General features: G+C 36.0%; 1 protein-coding gene and 1 long non-coding RNA gene across 4 annotated transcripts in view; both read right to left on the bottom strand.

The window, feature by feature from the left end:
* The window catches only part of LOC108037921, an 84,240-nt gene extending 74,542 nt beyond the window's left edge, over positions 1–9,698 (bottom strand). The window contains exon 1 of one of the 2 annotated variants that reach the window (XM_044459250.1): positions 9,353–9,698. The gene's annotated coding sequence lies outside the window, so the exon portion shown is untranslated. The remainder of the gene's footprint in view (positions 1–9,352) is intronic. The other variant, XM_044459248.1, reaches the window with a different exon arrangement.
* Positions 9,699–21,236: 11,538 nt separating this feature from the next.
* LOC108047343 lies at positions 21,237–22,719 on the bottom strand. Of its 2 annotated transcripts, XR_006417578.1 has the most exons (5): positions 22,513–22,719; positions 22,263–22,455; positions 22,137–22,200; positions 21,809–22,082; positions 21,237–21,711 (listed from the first exon to the last, which is right to left on the bottom strand). It is a non-coding gene; the product is annotated as an uncharacterized LOC108047343 (long non-coding RNA). The 2 variants fall into 2 exon arrangements; XR_006417577.1 differs by having other exon boundaries at positions 21,237–22,082.
* Positions 22,720–23,966: the final 1,247 nt, after the last annotated feature.

Raw genomic sequence — 23,966 nt, 5'->3', positions numbered from 1 at the left:
TCAATTCGACCTACCAAATTTCATATCATATAGCTGCCATATAACTGAACGATTGGAAATGCCATAGCTTACAGAATATTCTGCAAGGGTATATCAACTTCGTCTCCGCCCGAAGTTTGCTTTCCTTTCTTGTTATATTCAATTTCTGGGTGTCCAAAACTTTAAAACGCTGTCCTGAAAAGTTGCCCATTTCAAAGTCGAAGATTGTCTATATCTTACTTACTTTTCAATAGAAAAACAAAAATCGAACTGAGATTATACGTATCGCCAATAACAATTTCTAAAAAATTACAAATTTTGCAGGAAATTAACTATACTCTACCCCACTTTAATATATATGGTGGAAATTGGTTCTTAGACGAAAACTTAAATATTTTACTTCCCTTAGCGCAGCACGAATTTATTGACGGCTTTCTTGACATTGCGCTATTTCAAGTAAACATTTGAAAACTCCACGGCAAATGCTGATCAGTCCATTGCTTATCTATTTTCCAATATTTTTCAGACAACATTTTTAACTTTATCCCGTCCAAATCCATCTTATTCATATGACATATCTAAGTTAGACTTAATAGTTTATCCTAACTAGAGAGAAAGCTCCCTTCTCTTAGATCTCCCAAAAGTTAAGCCAGCTTATTCACTGTATCTTGTAACGTTAGACTAAAGTTCAATACTGTAAAGGATTCCAAGGACCTATGTTGGCAGGGCACGCTATAGTGCCCGGCACTAGCACGTCGGCTTGGACTCTGTCTACGCATTACTATTACTTATCTAGAATTGAGCGTGCTTGCGACAGAATCAAAAGCAAGTTAACAAAACCGGAAGAAATGATTTATAAAATTTAAAAAAAAAAACAAGGAAGGAAACTAACTTCGGGCGGAGCTGAAGTTGATATACCCTTGCAGAATATTCTTTAAATTATATTCTTCAAAATTATTCACATGATGCATTCTTAATACTCATAAAAATCATAACTTTAAAAACACCAAAGTTATCGCATTTCCGATGATGATGATCCCTATGTCACATACATTTCACTAGTCCGTCGAATCCTGGAGACTGTTCACCAGTTTGGAGTCCCCAGTATGGTGTACATATAGACCGGATAGAGTCTTTATAAAATAACTATTTACTATTTGAAGATCTAACTATGTTATGCATAAGCATTCTCACGAGGAGAGAACAAATTACGATTTGTAAATTTTCTTTCTATCTTTATTCAAACTTTTTTGAGTACACAAAAAAAAAAATCGAAATTTAATTTGTTTGGGCGGAAATGGCACCTTAAATGGGTTACAAACTTCTGACCAATTCTATATCACCCTCTGCAAGGGTATAAAAATATTATATTTTTTATTGAGTATATTTGGACACCGTAAAAATAGAAACGGTATACAAAATGAACGGCATCAGTATAATTATACCCGTTACTCGTAGAGTAAAAGGGTATATTGTATTCGTGCAAAAGTATGTAACAGGTAGAAGGAAGCGTTTCCGACCCTATAAAGTATTTATATTCTTGTTCAGGATCACTAGCCGAGTCGATCTAGCCATGTCCGTCTGTCTGTCCGCATGAACGCTGAGATCTCGGAAACTATAAAAGCTGAAGACTGGCATTTTGCATGTAGATGTTAGGAGTTCCTACGCAGCGCAAGTTTGTTTCAAAATGGTGCCACGCCTCCTCTGACGCCCACAAGCCACAAGCTGTGGCCACAGTTTTTATGCTATTATGAAATTTTAATTGATATGTATTTGTTTCGTCAATAAATATAGATTGGCCTAATAAAAGTTTGCCACGCCCACTCTAACGCCCAAAAACCCATTAAACGTTTAAGCCTGGCTAGCGCCTACATTTCCGCCCTTAATGGCCCGTGGTACCAATGTATTTGGGTAGATGGCGCAATACAATAGCGCCATCTAACGGATGACTTTGGAACAGCTGGCCAAGGTGCTCAACAGAGTCAACGTTAATTCTCGATAAGGATTTCTATTAAAGGAAATTGCGATGGTTTTCATTTGTCAATACCGAACTATATCCCAAGAACTATGCAAATTAAATCAAGTTAGCCAAATTGGAGGTCTGAGTCAAACAATGGGGTACGTGTGTATGCTGGTGCAGGCTGCCTGCGCTAAAGCAGTGCTGGTGCTGATGTTCGTGGTGTAAAGCTGCCAGCTCTAAGAGATCGCCGAATTCAAATTAATAATTTTAACTTTTTGTCCTTTTTTCCTGTGGTCACTCTAATTCACATTATGTTAATGCAAAATCTAAAGTTGTTTAGCTGAGTAACGGGTATCTAATAGTCGCGGCACTCGACTATAGCGTTCTCTCTTGTTCATCTTTATACTCATCAAATCACCCAAAGAAAATTATAATAAGTATAGCATATAGATGCATAAGACTCTTAATATATATCAATATATCTAACCACATATAAGAATTTTAAAAGACAATGCTTTTCTAGACCACGTAATAAGTTCTTAATTTATTCAACAAATAAAAGCGAACTACGATTTCTTAAAAATCGTATTATAAAAGCAGACAAAAAGTAACATAAAAGAGCACAGAACAACATATAAGGAACAACATATAATTCATAAACCAACAAACAAATATGAAAGCATGAACGTATTTTAAGTCTTTAAAACTGTAATCTAACATAAATTGATTTTGAGGCATTGAAATTTTTACAGCAAAGCAAAGCAAGTACCAAGCTCCAAAGTGGTGAATGGGCCTGGACGTTAACATTTGCTAAAGTTTTAAAAGTTAAAATAAAAGCTGGCAATGGGAAAGTGGCTTAGAATTCCTCTCAGTGTTAACTTGGATTGGTTGGATTCTTACACGCTAAAATAACTATTTTTTTGTGATACAATAGCATTACAAGCTAGTATATGCTTTTTAGATTTAATTAACAGTAAGGTTAACCTATGTCATGTATTACAAGGCGGTCATGCCTATAACAAAGTTATTATTAGGGGTTAAATAATTGTAAATTGTAATTCATTTTTAATGATATTTTTTGAGGCTGGGTAAACTTTTTTTCAATATTCACACCCAAGTATTTATCACATGTAGTCAGAAAGAATCCCATGCTTTCTGCTATCAACATAGAAAGACGTCTTAAATTTTCTATTGCCCACGCTAGCAAGCCGGCTAAGTACTGGAAGAACATAATTTTTTATGACAAAACTAATATAATGTTTTACTAGAAAACCAAACACAGCCTTGCAACAGAAGAATAAAATACCAACAGTTAAGTTTGGCAAGCTTTTTTTAATGGTATGGGTTTGTATTTTATCCAAAGGCGTTGTAGAGATCCGAATTTGTAATGATATAATGACAAACAAATTTAGCTGTACTGGATGCTAAGAGACACCACACTAAATAGAAATCCAAAAACTTAATTAGTTTTTAAGTTATCAATAGTTATTAACCTTGTGCTTGCGTTTTGCAAACAATTAATTGACAGCGAATTTTGGTTTTATTTTTTATTTTTTACGTTTTTTGTTATGATTTATTTTGAAATACGGTATTTTTATGCCCTTGCAGAAGGTACCATAATTTCAGACATTTCCGACCCTATAAAGTATATGTCGGAGAGCTGGTACATGTTCTCTGTAGGTCAGTGTGTGTTCGCTTAAGTGCATTTCCTAGAACGTCATTAAAAGTAGGCGACGCATAGGCGGGACATATTTTGGAACTTTGGATTGTAAATGCGCAGTTAAAGGGAAAGAAGCATAGTAGCGGAAATTGAGTGTCTGCTACTGAGTGAGGTCTGATCGTATGTCGCGAACTGAGTGAGAACAGAGGCAGGAGCAAAGAAGGAATTGGTAAAATTGAGCTCTGCGTTCTCGGAGGTCAGTTCGATTTGCGGCATAGACACGAGCAGAACTTGCTGTGCTTAGGAAATTAAATAAAAATGAATCCGTCACCAAACGAGCCCCCGATATCAGAAGTGGGATCGGCTGAGCCTAGAGTTCAAGATTCAAACCAGATCCTCGCAGCTCTTGAAGCACAGAACCGGAATCTAATGGACATTATCAAATCCATGCAGAATCCAAGGCCGGTAGCAGATGCAAGGCCTGTACATGTTGCTTTGCCGAAATTTAATTCTGTGCGGGAGCAGGCATACTGGAGTGAAGGATCGCTCCAATATACGATGTTTTAAGTGCGTCGAACTGGGGCATTACGCTAGTTCATGTCCTAAAATCCGGACCAGCGGAAATGAGATCTCCTTCGAGAAGCGTGAGGACATTTGCATTGTTTCCCCGACCAAGGGAATAATAAATGTATCCGGTGAGTCAATTCCATTTTGCTTCGACTCAGGAGCTGAATGTTCGTTGGTAAAGGAAAGCGTTGCAGACAAGTTTAAAGGAAAGCGACTAAACAATATTGTGAAACTAAATGGCATCTGTAACGACTCTATCTATAGTACAATGCAAATCCTTTCTAATATAAATATTGAACAGTATTGCGTAGAAACTTTATTGCATGTTGTAATGGACAAATACCTAAATTACGATGTTTTGATTGGTCTCGAAATATTAAGCCAGGGCTTTAGTGTAGCAATAGACGCTGAAAAATTTAGTATTTACAAAACTAAAAGAGTGAATGTCGTAAATTTTGCCAATTATAAAAACCTTGTAGATTCCGATGGCGACTGGAATATTCTGGAACGTTATTCTGATTGGTTTATAGAGGGAATACCAAAGACTCGGGTAACAACAGGGCACTTGGAAATTAGGTTAATAGATCTACAAAAGACAGTGCAGCGCCGGCCATATAGACTTAGCGAAGATGAGAAAGTGCATGTACGTTCTAAAATCGATGAGCTCCTTAAATCTAATATTATTCGTCCCAGTTGTTCACCTTTCGCTAGTCCTATGATGCTCGTTAAAAAAAAAATGGCAGTGATCGTCTTTGTGTAGATTACCGTGCTTTGAATGAGAACACAGTCTCAGACAAGTATCCTTTGCCTTTGATTTCTGATCAGATTGCTAGGCTACGTGGGGCAAGTTATTTCTCATGTCTCGATATGGCCAGCGGCTTCTACCAAATACCGGTACAAACAGATTCAATTGAGCGCACCGCTTTTGTCACCCCCGAGGGTCAATATGAATTTTTGACTATGCCGTTTGGTTTAAAAAACGCTCCGTCCGTGTTTCAGCGCGCTATTATTGCAGCATTGGGAAGTCTTGCTTACACTTACGCCATCGTTTACATCGATGATGTTTTGATTGTGGCCGAAACTAAGGATGAAGCCTTAGATCGATTGGAGATTGTACTAGAAACTTTGAGCAAGGCTGGGTTTTCATTCAATGTAACTAAGTGTTCCTTTCTTAAAACTAGGATAGAATATCTATGGTTTGAAGTGAGCAAAGGACAGATTCGCCCTAATCCACGCAAAATTCAAGCGCTGACAGAATTGCCACCCCCAAAAACGGTTACGCAATTAAGACAATTTATAGGGCTAGCATCTTACTTTCGGCAGTTTGTGCCAAAATTTTCTGAGACTTTAAAAACACTGTATTCGCTCACTTCAAAGAAAAATTCAGATTTCGTTTGGCTGTTAGAGCATGAAAGAATTCGCTCGAAAATAATATCCGTTTTAACCCAGGAGCCTGTGCTAACCATATTCGACCCTCAACATTCGATTGAACTTCATACAGATGCCAGCGCAATTGGCTATGGTGCCATTTTGCTTCATAGAATCGACAAAAAGCCTCATGTTGTTGAATATTTTAGTAAATTCACGTCACCTGCTGAATCGAAATACCACACATAGGAGCTTGAGACTTTGGCAGTCGTCAATGCCATTAAACATTTTGGTCATTATTTACAGGGGCGTAAATTTGTTGTATTTACTGATTGCAATTCGGTAAAAGCTAGTCGAACAAAATCGTATTTTTCACCAAGGGTGCATCGATGGTGGGCTTTTCTACAGTCGTTTGATTTTGACATTCAGTACACGAAAGGAGAAAGAATGGCACACGTAGATTTTTTATCAAGGAATCCGATGATTAAAGAATGCAAGAGCATAGAGAAAATTGTTGAAAAGCGAATTGAATTGACTGAGGTAACTGACAATTGGATAGTTTCTGAGCAACAGCGGGACCCTGAAATAGCTGATTTATTAGCTAAGCTTAAAAATAACGAATTGCCGGAAAATTTAGATAAAACTTATGAATTGAGAAAAGGCGTTTTATATCGAAAAATACAAAGGAACGGCAAAAACAAGTGTTTACCTGTAATACCTAGGGCATTTAGATGGGCAGTGATTAATCACGTCCACGAATCTATTATGCATTTAGGTTGGGAAAAAACCTTGGATAAGGTATATGGGTTTTATTGGTTTGAAAATATGTCGAAGTACGTTCGAAGGTTTGTCGAAAACTGCATTACCTGTAAACTAGCCAAGCCACCGGTTGGGAAAATTCAGGTGGAATTACATCCGATTAAGAAGGTCGAAATTCCGTGGCACACAGTGCACATTGATATTACTGCAAAGTTGAGTGGAAAGAACGACCTAAAGGAGTATGTAATTGTTTTGGTGGATGCGTTCACAAAATTTGTTTATTTTCATCATATCTTAAATATTGACACAGAAAGTTCTATTAAAGCCCTTAAAGCCGTCGTGTGTTTGTTTGGTGTGGCTACTCGAATTATAGCGGATCAGGGCCGTAACTTTGCCAGCTCAGGATTTCGTGATTTTTGTTCTTCCCAAAAAAATTGAGCTTCACTTAATTGCAACGGGCGCGAGTAGGGCAAATGGCCAGGTTGAACGTATTATGAGCACACTTAAAAGTATGTTGACCGCTGTCGAAACAAGTCAGAGATCGTGGCAAGATGCATTGGCCGAAGTACAGTTGGCAATGAATTCCACAGCTAATCGAGTCACCAAGGTCAGCCCATAAGAAATGCTTATCGGTAGGGAAGCTAGACCTTTCGGCCTATTGCCAATAGGTGAAGAAGAGGATAATTTAATTAATAGAGAATCCGTAAGAAAACAAGCTAAGGAGAATATGGAAGTTAATGCTCGTTACGACAAACGTAGATTTGATAAGAACAAAGCAAAAATAATTAAATTTAACGTTGGAGACCATGTATTGTTGAGAAAGGAAGAGCGACACCAGACAAAACTTGACCCAAAACATAAAGGTCCGTTTGAAATCATTGAGTTACTAGATGAGTAAGAGAACATATAAGTATGCGCATGAATTTTTGAGAGCATTGCCGAATAGACAAATATGTGAAGAAGTTGATGAAGAATTCGACGACTCAAAAGGAGCTGAGTCTGATTCCCAAGTGGGAAATGAAGATATGGATGGCACTGTAGGTGCTTTGGAATCCCAAGAGGGGATTTAATGACCGCACAATAACAGATGGACATGTTATGGCGGGGGTCAGTGGTGACCGCACCATAGCAGAAGGACTTGCTATGGCGGGGGTCGGTAATTTGGTGTGAATGAAAATGCACAAGTTGATAAAGTTCATAAGTTAGTATGAATTGTTAAATATGGTTAAGAAATAAAAGTAATGTAAAGAATGTTATCAAGAAACTACACTAATGTTATTGTAATGTGTTAAAGGAACTACACAAATGTTAAAAAGTGTTAAAGGAACTACACTAATGTTATATAGTAAGATGTGTTAAAGGAATTACACAATTGTTAAAATGTGCCAAAGGAAATGCACTAATGTTTTATTTTACAAAAAGAGAATAATGTTATTAAAGAATAACTAAATGAATTAATGAGATTATGTTTAATTGAAGAAATGTTAATGAAATGTTTTAAAGAATAAAAATGAATAACAACTGACGTGTGAACATGGAGTGATTTAATGATAGCACACGAGGACGTGTGATTTGTCAGGAAGGCCGTGTCGGAGAGCTGGTACATGTTCTCTGTAGGTCAGTGTGTGTTCGCTTAAGTGCATTTCCTAGAACGTCATTAAAAGTAGGCGACGCATAGGCGGGACATATTTTGGAACTTTGGATTGTAAATGCGCAGTTAAAGGGAAAGAAGCATAGTAGCGGAAATTGAGTGTCTGCTACTGAGTGAGGTCTGATCGTATGTCGCGAACTGAGTGAGAACAGAGGCAGGAGCAAAGAAGGAATTGGTAAAATTGAGCTCTGCGTTCTCGGAGGTCAGTTCGATTTGCGGCATAGACACGAGCAGAACTTGCTGTGCTTAGGAAATTAAATAAAAATGAATCCGTCACCAAACGAGCCCCCGATATATATATATTCTTGATCAGCATCACCAGGAGAGTCGATCTAGCCATGTCCGTCTGCCCGTCCGTCTGTCCGTCCGTCCGTCCGTTTCTACGCAAACTAGTCCCTCAGTTTTAAGGCTATCTGCTTGAAACTTTCCTAAAAGTTGTATTTCTATTGCAGGTAGTATATAAGTCGGGAGGGGCCGGATCGGGCTACTATATGATATAGCTGTCATATAACTGAACGATCGGAAAAGCCATAACTTTGGTGTTTGTAAAGTTAGGAAGTTGGGATTTTCTATGGGTTTTATTTTTATCCAATCAATCCCGCCTACCAAACTTCATAAGGATCAGCCAACTATATCCTATATATCATATGAATAATTTTGGAGAATATAATTTACAGAGTATTCTGCAAGGGTATATCAACTTCGGCTCCGCCCGAAATTAGCTTTCCTTTCTTGTTTTGTGAATAATACTAATGCTAAGCTAATGCCTACTATAACAATGTTACAAAAAAATTGAAAAAATCTTGTTTTTGTTTAAAACTTTTAGATTAAAAAATGAAATTTCTACGACAAACAATTACTTGATAAACTGTAAGTCGGAAATTCTGGAATAATTCAATAAAAATAAATAATCAGTATATATTCGTTTTTAAGAATTTTTTATTTTGAAGGATATTTCGCGCTTTCAGCACAGCACAGCACAGATTCAGTACATTTTCTTCTTTGATTATTTGATTTTTCAAACCTCTGCTTAAAAATTCATTCAATTTTTGTCATAACAATATTAAACACTTAAAGTTATTTTAGACCAGGAAAATTTGAAAAAATGTCGGACCATGTAGGTCACCTTTTTTGATTAACCACACCCCAATTTTTGTCGATTGTATTGCTAATAGTCTACTTAATCATGTTAGTAACTTTTATGTATTGACATTTATTTCAACAGGTTTTTAAGTCCACAAATCCCATGTATGGCAAAGCTAAAAAATAGATTTCTTATTTAGCCAATAAATAATGAACTTTGATTCATGTTTTAGTGTACGTAAATATTCTCTTTTCAATATATATAAGTATATATAATTGTACTGCATTTATTCCATTAATGAATATTAATTCTCATTAAACTTACCTTTGTGCGTCGTAGCTATCCTATGTTCTGTTAAATTCGGAATGTTTTTAATAGCGCATTATAAACGTTTCCATAATGTTCGTCGTCCATAATAATCAACACGGAAGTGCATTAAGTGCTCTGTTAGTACTTATCGATTTTTCCATCCGTTGAGGCTGCTATAACTTTTCGCGCATGATTTCTAGCATTTGGCAAATATTTGGTCATAAAAATATTTAGTCTATCTTTAAACTCAAACCATTGTTAAAAGAAAATTTATCAAGCCCTAGATTAGCTATTAGGATATAAATGGATTTATGTTACTAAATTTTCATAGATTAAAGAGTTTAGAACTAATAATTCTATTACTTATAACAACACAAAAATAACTTTAAAAATACTGAAAGCTTTTGAAATCATTGGCTGCTATATGAGACTCAGAAAGCTTTCTTTTCTTTAATCAAAACTTGAGGGGTCCCAAAATTTTGTTTGTTGTAATTTGGTAACGAAAACAACAAAAATATTAAAAATTCATACATCCCTGCATTTCTGGCAGTCATGGCGTGAAAAGTGTCATATTATAAATGCTTGGGTGTCGACGACACTACTGATAACTCTGACGTGTTGCCGCCCGCCTACCATAGCGGTTAAGTTGATGGGCCCACTATTCGTTTAGTATTTTTATACCCGTTACTCGTAGAGTAAAAGGGTATATTGTATTCGTGCAAAAGTATGTAACAGCTAGAAGGAAGCGTTTCCGACCCTATAAAGTATATATATTCTTGATCAGGGTCACTAGCCGAGTCGATATAGCCATGTCCGTCTGTCCGTCCCTATGAACGCTGAGATCTCGGAAACTATAAAAGCTAAAAGATTGGCATTTTGCATGCAGATTCTAGGAGTTCCTACGCAGCGCAAGTTTGTTTCAAAAAGGTGCCACGCCCCCTTTAACGCCCACAATCGCTTATATACGATTTTAAAAATTTAAATATTTCGGAAAAGTAAAAATGCAGTTTTATTGTGTTTATCAATACCTATCGAAAGTAGAAAAATTTCAAATGGACCATTCGTTAAAAAGTTATGGATCAAAGTTTCTATCCATCTCCTCGACTCCTTACCTAGTAACGGTATCTGATAGTCGGGGCACCCGACTATAGCGTTCTCTCTTGTTTTGTTTTAGATTTAACTCGGTAAGAGTTAGAGAAAATCATAAATGTGTCTTTATTAGACAAACTTCGTATTCAACGCATATTACTTTCAAAAAAATTTCTTAAAACAAGAAGGCAAGAACGGGCGAAAGTTATAAATACTCTGTAAATTATATTCTCCAAAATTATTTATATGATGCATTCTTAATACTCATAAAAAATCCCAACATCCTAACTTTAAGAACACAAAGTTATAGCATTAATCGTTCAGTTATATGGCAATAAAATAGAAAATCGAACTATACACCAAGTTGCCATAATCACTGTTATAAATGATCGGAAATGCCATAACTTTGCTGTTTGTAAAGTTAGAAAGTTGGGATGTTCTATGGGTTTTATATTCGGCCAAACAATCCGACCTACCAAATTTCATAAGGACCGGACGACTATATCCTATAGCCGCCATATAACTGATTAATCGGAAATGCCATAACTTTGGTGTTTGTTAAGTTAGAAACTTGGGATTTTCTATGGTTTTATTTTTGGCCAATCAATCAAACCTACCAAATTTCATAAGGATCGGCCGACTATATCCTATAGCTGCCATATAACTGAACGATTGAAAATGCCATAACTTTGCTGTTTTTAAAGATTTTTTATGAGTATTAAGAATGCATTATATGAATAATTTTGGAGAATATAATTTACAGAGTATTCTGCAAGGGTATATCAACTTCGGCTCCGCCCAAAGTTAGCTTTCCTTTCTTGTTAAGTTAGATAATGCTAATTAAAAAAAAAGAATGAAATAACACATTTTTAAGCTCTTTAAGTAACTACAAATTTTTGACGAGTCCCATTACAAAACACCTATTTTTATATAGCTGCGGCTTAATTTTTTTAAAAAGATCATAAATATTAAAAATGTTGTTTTGAACTTTTGCTATATAGTTAGATCGCGGCTTGGCCCATTATACGCGACACCGTCAGTTGACTTTCTCGAGGGTATCGATTTGGGTAAAAAGGCGTTCTTAGCCAGTTTTAATTGCCGGTTTCGATCGAGTTGTTGTTACAAGTCTAATTGCTAGTTAGGTCCCGCAAAGATTAAGTTCCAATTATGAAATCTCATTTAAATCGTTTCAAAGAGATGTTTTATTTAAAGCGAGCTGTTGCTTGTGCGGTCTGTACACGACTACTTGATCCGAGCTTTTATTGTAATGTCTTTCTTTCTTATCTTTTTTCTTAGGCTAAGCTTATACATGTAGGTTACAATTAAGGGTATACTATAGTTATAGTATAATAGTTATAGTTATAGTAAATAGTTATACTTGGCTATGTGACTCCCCCACGACAAGTTTCTGCAATCTTAATTGTAGAAATTTATAAATTGTAATTACATGTATAACTCTTATAAACTTATTTTAATTTTGGAATGTGTATTTTCTTTTGACTTGGTCTTTGTATATTTTTGCGTTTGCGTCTTCATTTGATATTAGGTAGTTTCCATCTTGATGATAGTTTTGAACTAGCTTATACTTAGGGTTTGACCTACCAATTTTATAATTTTTAACATAATCATTTTCAAAATTTTCCCTATTAATATTATTATTTTTTAAATTTAAGAGTTCCTTATTATGTTTGATTTTTTTTGCGATGTTTTGTTGTTGTTCTTAGGATGTTGTTTAGGAAATCGATTGGTTTCATTTTTGTAATAGAGTGAATAGTATTATTATAGCATACCATTGCTTTAAATACTTTGATTTGAATCGTATCATTGTTTTTCTCGTCTGCATTAAAAAGTCGGATGTGCTCATTCAATGTCAAGTGTAGTCTCTCAACATCTGAGTGACCTGTTTTTTTATACGGTGTCGTGAAATGGATTTCTATATTATTATCTATAAGAAACTGTTTTATGCAATTTATATTAAATTCATTATCCGTTATAATAAGCTTGGGCTTGCCTAAGTACTGGATTCTCTCTTGTATAGCATTTAGCAACGAAACCCAAGATCTATCTTTGATATAACAAGCAGTAGCGTATTTTGTGAATTTGTCTATTGTAGTAAGGTACATAATGTTTCGCATGGGGAACCAAATATCTAGATGGATTATCTCGTTGTGTTGCGAAGGGATATCGGTTATGTTTAGCTTATATTTTAAGGGGTTTCGATCATATTTGGCCAAGTTACAAATATTACAATTATTAACATATTTCTGAATTTTTTTCTAAAGATTCGGATAGTAATACATTTTCTTCATTTATTATTTTTTAAATTTGTTCTTTATCTGTTACATCTTTTAGCAAAATAAACGATCTTATTAGTTTTAAGTTTTCGTTGCATGCGAAGTATTGTCTGTAACATTCCTGGAATTTCACGTACAAATTAACGTCTTCGCAATAAATGGCTACTAGGCCGTTATCTGGTAAGATTTCCTGCATTAATTCTAAAATGGTGGTCTTATTTCCTATTGTTTCTATAATGTGTCTTATTTTTCGTTTATACAAGATTTTGGTGGCTCGCGTGGATATCCTACTTAGTCCGTCTGCTAGAGCATTTTCTTTTCCTTTAATGAAGGCTATATCGAAATCATATTCATTTAGTTGAATTTTTCATCTCTGTAGCTTTAAATTGGGTTCTTTTAAGTTGTTTAGCCATACTAGTGGGCGGTGGTCGGTTTTTATTAAAAACTTTCTCCCATATAAATAATAATGAAAATGTTTGACGCCCCAGAAAATAGCTAAAAGTTCCTTTTCAATCGTGCTATAGTTCAGTTCGTGGGTTTTTAAAGTACGGCTAGCATAACATATTACTTTGGTATCCTGCATTAGCACCGCTCCCAAGGCATGGTTGCTAGCGTCTGTAATAAGTGTAAACTGTTTTTTAAAAGTCAGGGTAGGCTACAATTGCTTCGCTTTTAATTAAGACTTTTAGCTTTTCGAAAGATTCTATAAATTCTAAATCATTTGAATTAATTTTAGAATTTTTTTTCAGGTATTTTATTAAATGTTTTGCAATTTTAGAGTAATCTTTTATGTATCGCCTTAAGTAGCTAGTCATGGCCAGAAAACTTTTTATTTGTTTTTGCGTTGTTGGCAATTTAATCCTATCGATTGCCTCAACTTTTTTTTTACTGGGTTTCAGACCGTCTGAATTTAGAACGTGCCCTAAAAACTCTATTTCCCTTTTGGCAAACTCACATTTGTCAATTGGAAGCTTTAAGTTTGCATTCTCCAAGCAATTTAATATTTTGGTAAGGTGCTCAATTTGTTCTTCGATTGTTTTCGAAAATATAAGAATATCGTCCATGTATACAATACAAAAATGGTCTATATAGTTTCTGAGTAAGTGGTTCATAAGCTGTTGAAAGTTGCGGGAGCATTTCGAAGACCGAATGGCATACGCAAGAATTCGTAGTGCCCGCTAGCAGTTGAAAATGCCGTCTTTTGGATATCGCTCTCGCTCATTTCAATTTGATAGAAACCCTTTGCTAAGTCTAAGGAAGAAAATATTTTACATCCATCCAGCTTTTGAAATATCTCATCTATATTAGGAATAGGATAGCGATCTTCAATTGTTTGCGAGTTTAATTTTCTGTAGTCGACAACGAGTCGCCATTTCGGTTGATTTGATTTATCCAATTTCTTTTGGACAACCCATAAGGGACTGTTGTACGGACTATTCGAATGTCTTATTATTCCTTGTTTAAGCATATCGGATATTTGTTTGTTTACTTCGTCATTATGGGCGTAGGGATACCTATAGGTTTTCGAATAGATAGGAATATCATTTTTTCTATGAATTTTGTGTTTAACTTCACTCGTAAAGGTTAAATTATCTCCTTCTTTATAAAATATACCTTCAAACCGTTTTAAAACTGGAGTGAGTAGTTTCTGAGAAATAGGATTTATATATTCTAACGACACGCTATGGCTAGTGTTAAGTTTCGGACTATTTAACGTATTTGGGTGCCTTGTGTAGAAGTTTAGTTTAATATTATTCAAAGTAATTGTCTGTTCTGAATCATTTAATATGTTTCCTTCTATTATGCCATCGAATATATCGTGGAAGTTGTATTCCAAGAACTCACACGAATAATTATTTGTTTCAAATTCTTTAAATGAAGGAAATCTACATAGTTTATGTATCTGAATAATGTTTCCCATTGCTTTTACTTGAACTTCGATGTTTGTTTTCCATTTTGGGTGGCATATGTTTTCATTAATGATACTGAATTCCGCTCCAGTGTCGACAATGAATAGGAGGTCTCTTTGAGTTGATCGAAGTTTTATATAGGGTAGTCTTGCTGGTCCCCTAGTTGAAAATTTGCATTAATATGACCTACGTCCATTTGACCTACCGAATTATTATTTTGAGTGTTACGGCTAGCTACCTGTTGAGGCTGGATAGTGTTATAGGACATTCTAGAATTACTAGATGGATTAGCGGCGTAATTGTTATTATAACTGGCCCTATTTTCATACCTATTTGTATTTTGCCTATTGGAACTGCCAGGATTTTCCTCTACTTGTGGTTGATTATGGTATCCATTTGGAGTGCTTTCATTTCGATTGTTACTATCGTTACTCAAAAATTTTCTAAAAGGAGGTTTGTTGCTAAATTGTTTTCGAATTGGTCCATACAAGGTATAACTTTGATGACGGGCATCTTCAATAATTTTTTATTCGTCGTCCAATGATGGAGGGTTTCTGGCAAAAATCATTGTTTTCGTTGGGTCAGGAAGATTGTCCCTAAATACTTCTGTTTACTTCTTCAGTGGTATACGTCCCGTCAGAATGTGTTAATATTCAATTGTGCAGTCTATTGGCAATTTCATTTATTTTGTCGTAATAATGCTCTATTGTGGATTCTATTCTACATAGTTTTAATGCGTCCATCAATTCGTCACTACTTTCCTTTTCCCCAAAATGTTTTATTAGTATTTCTTTTCGTCTTTCCCAGGACGTAACGTTTCCGTACCTATGCAAAACGGGTCTTACTAGTCCACAACATTTATTTTTTATAAAGTTAAAGAGGACTTGTCTCGATTGCTCGTCGAACACTTGAAAAGATGGCATTAATAAGTTGATTTGATTTATAAAGTCGGGAAGCTGGCTTTTATCTGAGCCATCAAAATCTTGGATTTTTTTGTACAATTTAAATAAACAGTTATTTCGGAATTCATTTTTAGGCCTAGTTTTTTTTTCTTAACTTAAATGTAAAATAAAACTAGAACTTACTTAAGATTAACAATTACTTCTGGATCGAGAAAAGAAAGTAATACACAATGATAGATTATTCAGTATTCCTAGGCGGAAACTTTTCCTTTCAGAATAGTTTTTTTTTTTGACCAGCGTCGTCTTCTCCGAAGTCCAAAATAATGCGAAATAGATGATACCGTAAGTGATGACGTCGACAACGATGGTAATTGCTAGGGCTCGTCGTAGCGAAAATCGGTGAATAAGTTGAGCGCAAAAACAGAGCTTTATCTTTTGCTGATAAGGATGACGTATGTGGAGCTTGGTGTAATGTTTTCAAGCCGCTTGTCTCAGACCATTACGCAATATCGTGTGCACTTAAATACACGTGGTAATTTGAAAAATGTAATTCCAAAATCGGTGGTTTTTGGATCCTCGTCGCCAGTTAGATCGCGGCTTGGCCCATTATACGCGACACCGTCAGTTGACTTTCTCGAGGGTATCGATTTGGGTAAAAAGGCGTTCTTAGCCAATTTTAATTGCCGGTTTCGATCGAATCGTTGTTACAAGTCTAATTGCTAGCAAAGATTAAGTTCCAATTATTAAATCTCATTTAAATCGTTTCAAAGAGATGATTTATTTAAAGCGAGCTGTTACTTGTGCGGTCTGTACGCGACTACTTGATCCGAGCTTTTATTGTAATGTCTTTCTTTCTTATATTTATTCTTAGGCTAAGCTTATACATGTAGGTTACAATTAAGGGTATACAAATAGTTATACTTGGATATTTGACTATATGTTAGAAAAAATAAAAATACAAAACAAACTTGAAAATAATTTTAAAACCAAACAACTGAAAACAACGAATACATTTTATTTGTCTCGTGATTTCGATTTTATTATGTTACTAATTAATTAATAATGTTATGGAAAAATAACTTCAAAATAGAGTTTCACTCCGAGCTTCAAAGACGTGTGACCGATTTAATCCCCAAGTGACAGTTTATTTTCATAAGGCTGGTAAATGAACATATACTATTTTTTAGGCTTGTAACTTTGCATCTATTTATTTGAAGTCTTAAAAAAGAAAAATTGTAGATCATTTTTTCTTTTTTTTTTGTGTTTTTTGTCGTTAAACAAACTTTTCGGCGTCGCATGTGATTTCCGCTCACTGGAACATGTGAAACCAAAAATTTCAACGGGATTAGGAAGAGTACATGTTTGGCTTTGGTATGAACTAGGATTATTAATTTCGCACAAAAATTAACAAATTGGCGGACCTTTTTTTTTTTTAATCGCCTTTTTTTATTCATAGATTAAGTTGAAACGTGCAGAAGATCTTTACCGATTTGATTTATCCCCTTAAATTAAAAAATTTCACGACTTTCAGTTAGCGCCGAAGAACACAAAACTCTTACTGCTTCTAAGGTGTCGTTTACTTCAATGACCTACGGAATAGAAGTCCGAAAAATCCTAGAAAAAAAAACAATAAAACCTCAGAAACTGGCTTACTGACATTCGCAACAATCACCTTACCTGAAAAATGATGGATAGGTTATGAAGTCGTCCAGAAAGTCCAAGTACGTCCCTCGTTGAGGTGTTACAACTGACTCAGATTTGTCCTGCCTTCATCAAACTAAAACAACTGACCTTCAAAAACACTTCAGAAAGTCGATCACATCGACCTACCAATTCCCTTTCTCTGAAAGATGCACTGCCATCACACCACCTACTACAGAAACAACAACACACATAACTAAAGCTTCAAATACATGCTCGGCAACAACGATCCATAATTCAAGGCAAATCATCACCTACGAAGACTCTTCGGAAGATCCCATGTGTCCATGTCCACTGCATTGACATCTAAATAAACCACACGCGCCGAAATCTGTGACAACAAAACTAAAAATATACACAGCTAAATCAAATAAACTAGGAATCCCCTTAAAATCTTAAGAAAAATCAATCAAAAGACGAAAACGAAAAAAACAAGAAGATATCCGAACTAATGACTAACGACTAGGAATTAGACCTCATATTATGAATAACTAATTAATTAATCTAGCTTTAAGTTAAATTTCCTTATGCTAAAAATATTACAACTTAACATTAATCGATACCACAATAATTATAAATACCTGCAAATTCTTATAAAAAAATAATAACCAAAAATTATATCCATTTATCATTCATCATTCATATTCACTCTACGAACAATACTCCCATCCCAATTAACTTCACCACACACACAATTCTAACAACCCCTATTGCGGAGTAGCCCTTTAGCTTTACAATTCATTGCAACAACAACAAACCCAAATTAGTAACATTAGCTTTGATTCAATAGCCGTAACTGTGAATTCTAAAATTAAATTTACCACAATTTCTATCTACATACCACCAAACAAAAAATTCACTTTACACGGATTACAGGACACTTAGAACTTAATTGACACCCCACTCTTAATAACAGGCGACTTTAACAGTCGTCATAAAAGCAGGGGTTCACAAAGCAATAACCCACGAGGAAACCTACTGTTTAAATTTATAAACCAGTCTTTATTAATAATGGCTCCCCCACCCACTTTACTACAAGCCACACAATCACCCACATCGATCCCTCTATCGCCTCTCCGCAAATAAAACTACAGTCACCTTTCAGGAAACGACTACTTCCCAATCTCGATTGATCTTTTTGAAACCGAACCAATTTACTCCCCCGTAATTAAACCAAAATTTAATATAGATAAAAGTTTTTTGATAACAGACTACTTTACAAATAAACGAAGAAGCAGCTAGTCTCTGCTCTATAATACGGCACAGCGCACATCTATCTATCCCGAAATACCACCCAAAAACATTTAAACAAGTCCCCTGGTGGGACAACTATCTTAACCCAGTAAAAATATTAAAAACTAGAAAGGAAGCAAAATTCGGCAAGCCAAAGTTTATATACCCTTGCAGTTATTACAAAACGACTACATTTCGATGCATAGATATCGATATATTAATAAAACCAATGAAGCTATGTCGATTTTGCGCTGCATTTTGCCATCGTTTCTATGGCAGCTATATGATATTGTTGTCCGATTTTAATTTAATTAAAACCGCAATTCCATATTATTTAAATTTTTTTCCGATTGCCCCTATGGGAACTATATGATATAGTCACCCGATCCAGATCGTTCCGACTTATATACAACCTGCAATAGAAAGACAACATTTGGGAAAGTTTCAAGAAGATAAGCCTAGTATCCAGATCGACAAACGATTACGCTAGCGTAAAACTTTAATCTTTCCAGTGTGACCAAAATTTTGACAGTTCATCAGGTTTGTTGACAAGCAGTTAAAATTCAAATATCGTATTTGCGGGAAAGAGTCTTTAAAAGATATTATCAAATACCTTGGCAAGACAAGTCTGCCGCTGTACAAAGAAATTAAAAAACAATACAATTTAAATTTAACAGTTGTTATACCCGTTACTCGTAGAGTAAAAGGGTATATTGTATTCGTGCAAAAGTATGTAACAGCTAGAAGGAAGCGTTTCCGACCCTATAAAGTATATATATTCTTGATCAGGGTCACTAGCCGAGTCGATATAGCCATGTCCGTCTGTCCGTCTGTCCGTCTGTCTGTCTGTCCGTCTGTCTGTCCGTCCGTATGAACGCTGAGATCTCGGAAACTATAAAAGCTAGAAGATTGGCATTTTGCATGCAGATTCTAGGAGTTCCTACGCAGCGCAAGTTTGTTTCAAAAAGGTGCCACGCCCCCTTTAACGCCCACAATCGCTTATATACGATTTTAAAAATTTAAATATTTCGGAAAAGTAAAAATGCAGTTTTATTGTGTTTATCAATACCTATCGAAATGTAGAAGAAATTTTTCAAATCGGACCATTCGTTAAAAAGTTATGCGTGATCAAAGTTTCTATCTCCATCTCCCTCGCACTCCCTTTACCTGAGTAACGGGTATCTGATAGTCGACCGACTATAGCGTTCTCTCTTGTTTTTTTTTAATTTACTGATAATTATTTGCTAATTTAAAGTTCATAGCTGCACTTTTATTGTGTTTTTTTCGTACATTTTGGACCTAAAAAACATTTTGCTCAGACAAGAGGCACCCCAGATAGTATTAATGTTATTTTGTCCTCACATGTAAACACCTGCAGTCGACTTTTGTGATTTTTTTGAGTTTTTCCCTCCATTTCTTATAATGTTCAGTGAGAAGCGCACGCCAATAGATTAAATTTTTTAATCTTTTCGCTAGGGTTCACCCAAAGTTCATTTCCGCAGACTGGCAACGCTTTGGAATTTTCTGGTATTTTTTCGTCGATCTGTGAAAAAAAGGCCCGACGAAAAGTGAACACCAGCTTTTTGCCTCTCGCTCTCTCTCATGACTGGCGTACGGTTTTCGTCAATCTGGATACTAGGCTTTAGCAGCTTGGTCTGTGTTCGTTTCCACTAATACCACAATGATTTTTATACCCTTGCAGAGTGTATTATAATTTCAGTTAAAATTTGCAACGCAGTGAAGGAGACATTTCCGACCCTATAAAGTATATATATTCTTGATCAGGATCACCAGGAGAGTCGATCTAGCCATGTCCGTCTGTCCGTCCGTCTGTCCGTCCGTCCGTCTGTCTGTCCGTCCGTCCGCCCGTCTGTCCGTCCGTTTCTACGCAAACTAGTCCCTCAGTTTTAAAGCTATCTGCTTGAAACTTTCCCAAAAGTTGTCTTTCTATTGCAGGTAGTATATAAATCGGAACGAGCCGGATCGGGCGGAAATGCCATAACTTTGGTGATTGTAAAGTTAGGAAGTTTGGATTTTCATAAGGATCGGCCGACTATATCCTAGAGCCGCCATATAACTGATTGATCGGAAATGCCATAACTTTGGTGTTTGTTAAGTAAGGAAGTTGGGATTTTCTATGGGTTTTAGTTTTGGCCGACATATCAAATTTCATAAGGATCGGCCGACTATATTCTATAGCTGCCATATAACTGAACGATTGGAAATGCCATAACTTTGGTGTTTTTAAAGTTAGGAAGTTGGGACTTTTTATGAGTATTAAGAATACATCATATGAATAATTTTGAAGAATATAATTTACAGAATATTCTGCAAGGGTATATCAACTTCTGCTCCGTCCGAAGTTAGCTTTCCTTTCTTGTTTAATGAAGAATTTGACCAGTGTTTGAGATGTCTTGTTTATTTGTATAAGTTTTAGATGGGTTGTAGGGGTTAGTAAGGCAGTGAATTTGTAGGTGGGCTTTGATGCCACAGAATCTATAATTTTGATACCCTTGCAGATGATATTATTGTTTCAGTCAAAAGTTTGCAAAGTTTATATATTCTTGATCATCATTACCAGGAAAGTCGATCTAGCCATGTCCGTCTGTTCGTCCGTCCTTCCGTTCGTCTGTCTGTCCTTCTGTCCGTCCGTTTCTACGGGTCTTTTTTTCACGTCGGTCCACAGATCGACGAAAAAAATACCAGAAAATTCCATAGCGTTGCCAGTCTGCGGAAATGAACTTTGGGTGAACCCTAGCGAAAAGATTAAAAAATGTTGCATTTCAAGTTGGAATCGGCTGGAGGAATTAAGAAGGATGTATTCGTTTTTGGTAGGGCTATTGATAAAGTAGGAGGGTGGCAACTCCTACTGGAGTGGCGCCCCCTTCTGCTGATGTCTTGGCTATCTAGCTATTTAAACTAGCCCGGTTCGCTCTGGGTATGGCTAGGATGGCCTTGATATGTCCAATGACCCAATTTCGAGAGAGGCGAAGGGAATATGACGAGATATAGGCATGATAGGCAAATTTTTATATAGTCGCAGCCATATTGTCCCAGCAGACAGAACATAAAAATGTCGAAGTAGTGTTTGTGCCGAAATATAAAAAAAAAGTGAGTGTTAGAAAAATTTGTGTTAGGTTTAATAGTTTATTTTATTTATAAATAATTATTCGTAGGGCAACCGGGGTCCCAATACAAAGGGCCCCGGGAGATTAAATTGGAAGACTTAATTGGACTAATTAGATCTGAAAATTTAAATTGGAAGTTTAAATTGGAAGATTAAATTGGACTAATTAAATTGGAATATTTAATTCGGAGATTGGCATCCATATCCATACGCACCTTCGTTCAACCAAGCGATACATTTTGGACCACAATAACTCGCCATCCTCGGACGCCGCCAACGCTGTCTAAAATACGCCGGTGAGTCCGTTCCTGGCTGTTAAGTCGCCTTGGAGTAACTGGCTGCCCATTTCGCGCGGCGTTGAGAGGCACCGCCATCAGGCTCGCCTTCGCCACCGTTTCTCGGGGTGTTCCAGGCCCTTATTGCTGCTGGCCTCCGGCAGAGTACGCTGCAGTCGGGGCATATTTAGGCCGGCGCCTAGCCCAGAAGTGGCTGAAATTATTAATGTTAATTTAACTGTGCACATTACTAAATTTATGTACTTACCTGTTGACCTGTAAATTTATCCGGACTTAAACCCGACAACCTCAATTCTTGTCCTCATTGTTACCTGTAAAAAAGGGTCGCGATTATTAGTTTTCGGCGGGATTGTTTACAGCGCGTAATACTTACCGTTTGGCCTGTCCCTTCTTTTCCCTAGGAGCTCCTCAGGATTAGGTGACCTGACACATACCTAGTGTGTGCCCACCAATACATGTCTGGTGGAACATTATTTCCGCAGCGCCTGTAGCCTTTGCCAAAGGAAGGTAATCTTCCGCTTTGACCGCGTAAATTTGTAGACGGTGGCCAAGTTTGGTCGTAAAGGCTAAGAAAAGATGAATTAATTACTAGGAGAGCAAGTTATGTTAACTTTAGTACTTACGGTGATAATTAAAATGTACATGAAGACTGAAATGCGCGAGTGAGTTGTCGCTATGGGGAAGATGGAGCTGTCCTAGTCGCGAGGAGTGACTTCGACCAGCAGATTATGGGTGATGCCTCCGCAGAATCCTCCGGGGCAGCCTTGGTTGGGTGGGCGTGCTTGGCTAAGTCATCGATAGCCACCAAAACACCACATTTTTCCAGTCAATTATAATTTACTTTGTACAACATGCAATCGATAGCCACCAAAACGATTTCCCACATTACTTTCCTTTAAGTCAATTATAATTGTTTGCATTGTTTACAATTTTGGTTTGTAAAATTTGTAAAAAAAAATATGTTATAAAGAATAAAATTTTTTTTAAATACACCCAAAAAAGTTCGATGTATCGATACATCGATGTTTTTCGAAAACACGAAACATCGATGTACGTAAACATCGATGATTTTCCAGCTCTATTGTTAGTGATGAGCGATAGTTTTTGTGAAGTGAGACGCGCGTATATCGATGTTTATGTTGTGGATACTGTAGGGATATTGGGGATACTCCGCCCTGGGGATTCGGGAGCTAGCCGGCGCCGTCCCAGGACCAAATGCAGTTCCATAACAAAAATTTAATATTTTGGCGTGCGCTTCTCACTAAACATTATAAGAAATGGAGGGAAAAACTCAAAAAACTCACAAAAGTCGATTGCAGGTGTTTACATGTGAGGACAAAATAACATTAATACTATCTAGGGTGCCTCTTGTCAGAGCAAAATGTTTTTTAGGTCCAGAATGTACGAAAAAACACAATAAAAGTGCAGCTATGAACTTTAAATTAGCAAATAATTATCAGTAAATTAAAAAAAACAACTGTTAAATTTAAATTGTATTATTTTTTAATTTCTTTGTACAGCGTCAGACTTGTCTTGCCATGGTATTTGATAATATCTTTTAAAGACTCTTTCCCGCAAATACGATATTTGAATTTTAACTGCTTGTCAACAAACCCAGCTGATTGACAGTACGACCGTAAAATCTGATGAACTCTTAAAATTTTGGGCACACTGGAAAGATTAAAGTTTTTACGCTAGCGTAATCGTTTGTCGATCTGGATACTAGGCTTAAGGAAGCAACCATTAACATTAGAAAAAATCACACCACACCAGTGCTGCCAGGAACACCAAAGCAAAAATTGCTAGATTTTGAAAATAAAGTTGCTAGAAATTGCTAAAAATTCTTTGAAAATAGCCAAAAAATGCTAGATCAATAACATTTAACTTCTAAACTAATTATGCATATATTTAAGGAAAAGGAATTTAAAATACAAATAAATACATAGTTTCCGGTGTCTTAATGAATATGATTTAGTGATATAAATTTATATTTAAAGAAAAAAATATTAAAAATAAAAATATGAAACTAAAAATACAAAATAAAATTAAACCGAACATGATTTCTGAATATTCTCAT

This window comes from Drosophila rhopaloa, unplaced genomic scaffold (assembly GCF_018152115.1).
Source record: "Drosophila rhopaloa isolate 14029-0021.01 unplaced genomic scaffold, ASM1815211v1 contig_184, whole genome shotgun sequence".
Lineage (NCBI taxonomy): Eukaryota > Metazoa > Arthropoda > Insecta > Diptera > Drosophilidae > Drosophila > Drosophila rhopaloa.
This window is presented reverse-complemented; position numbering and strand designations above follow the sequence as displayed.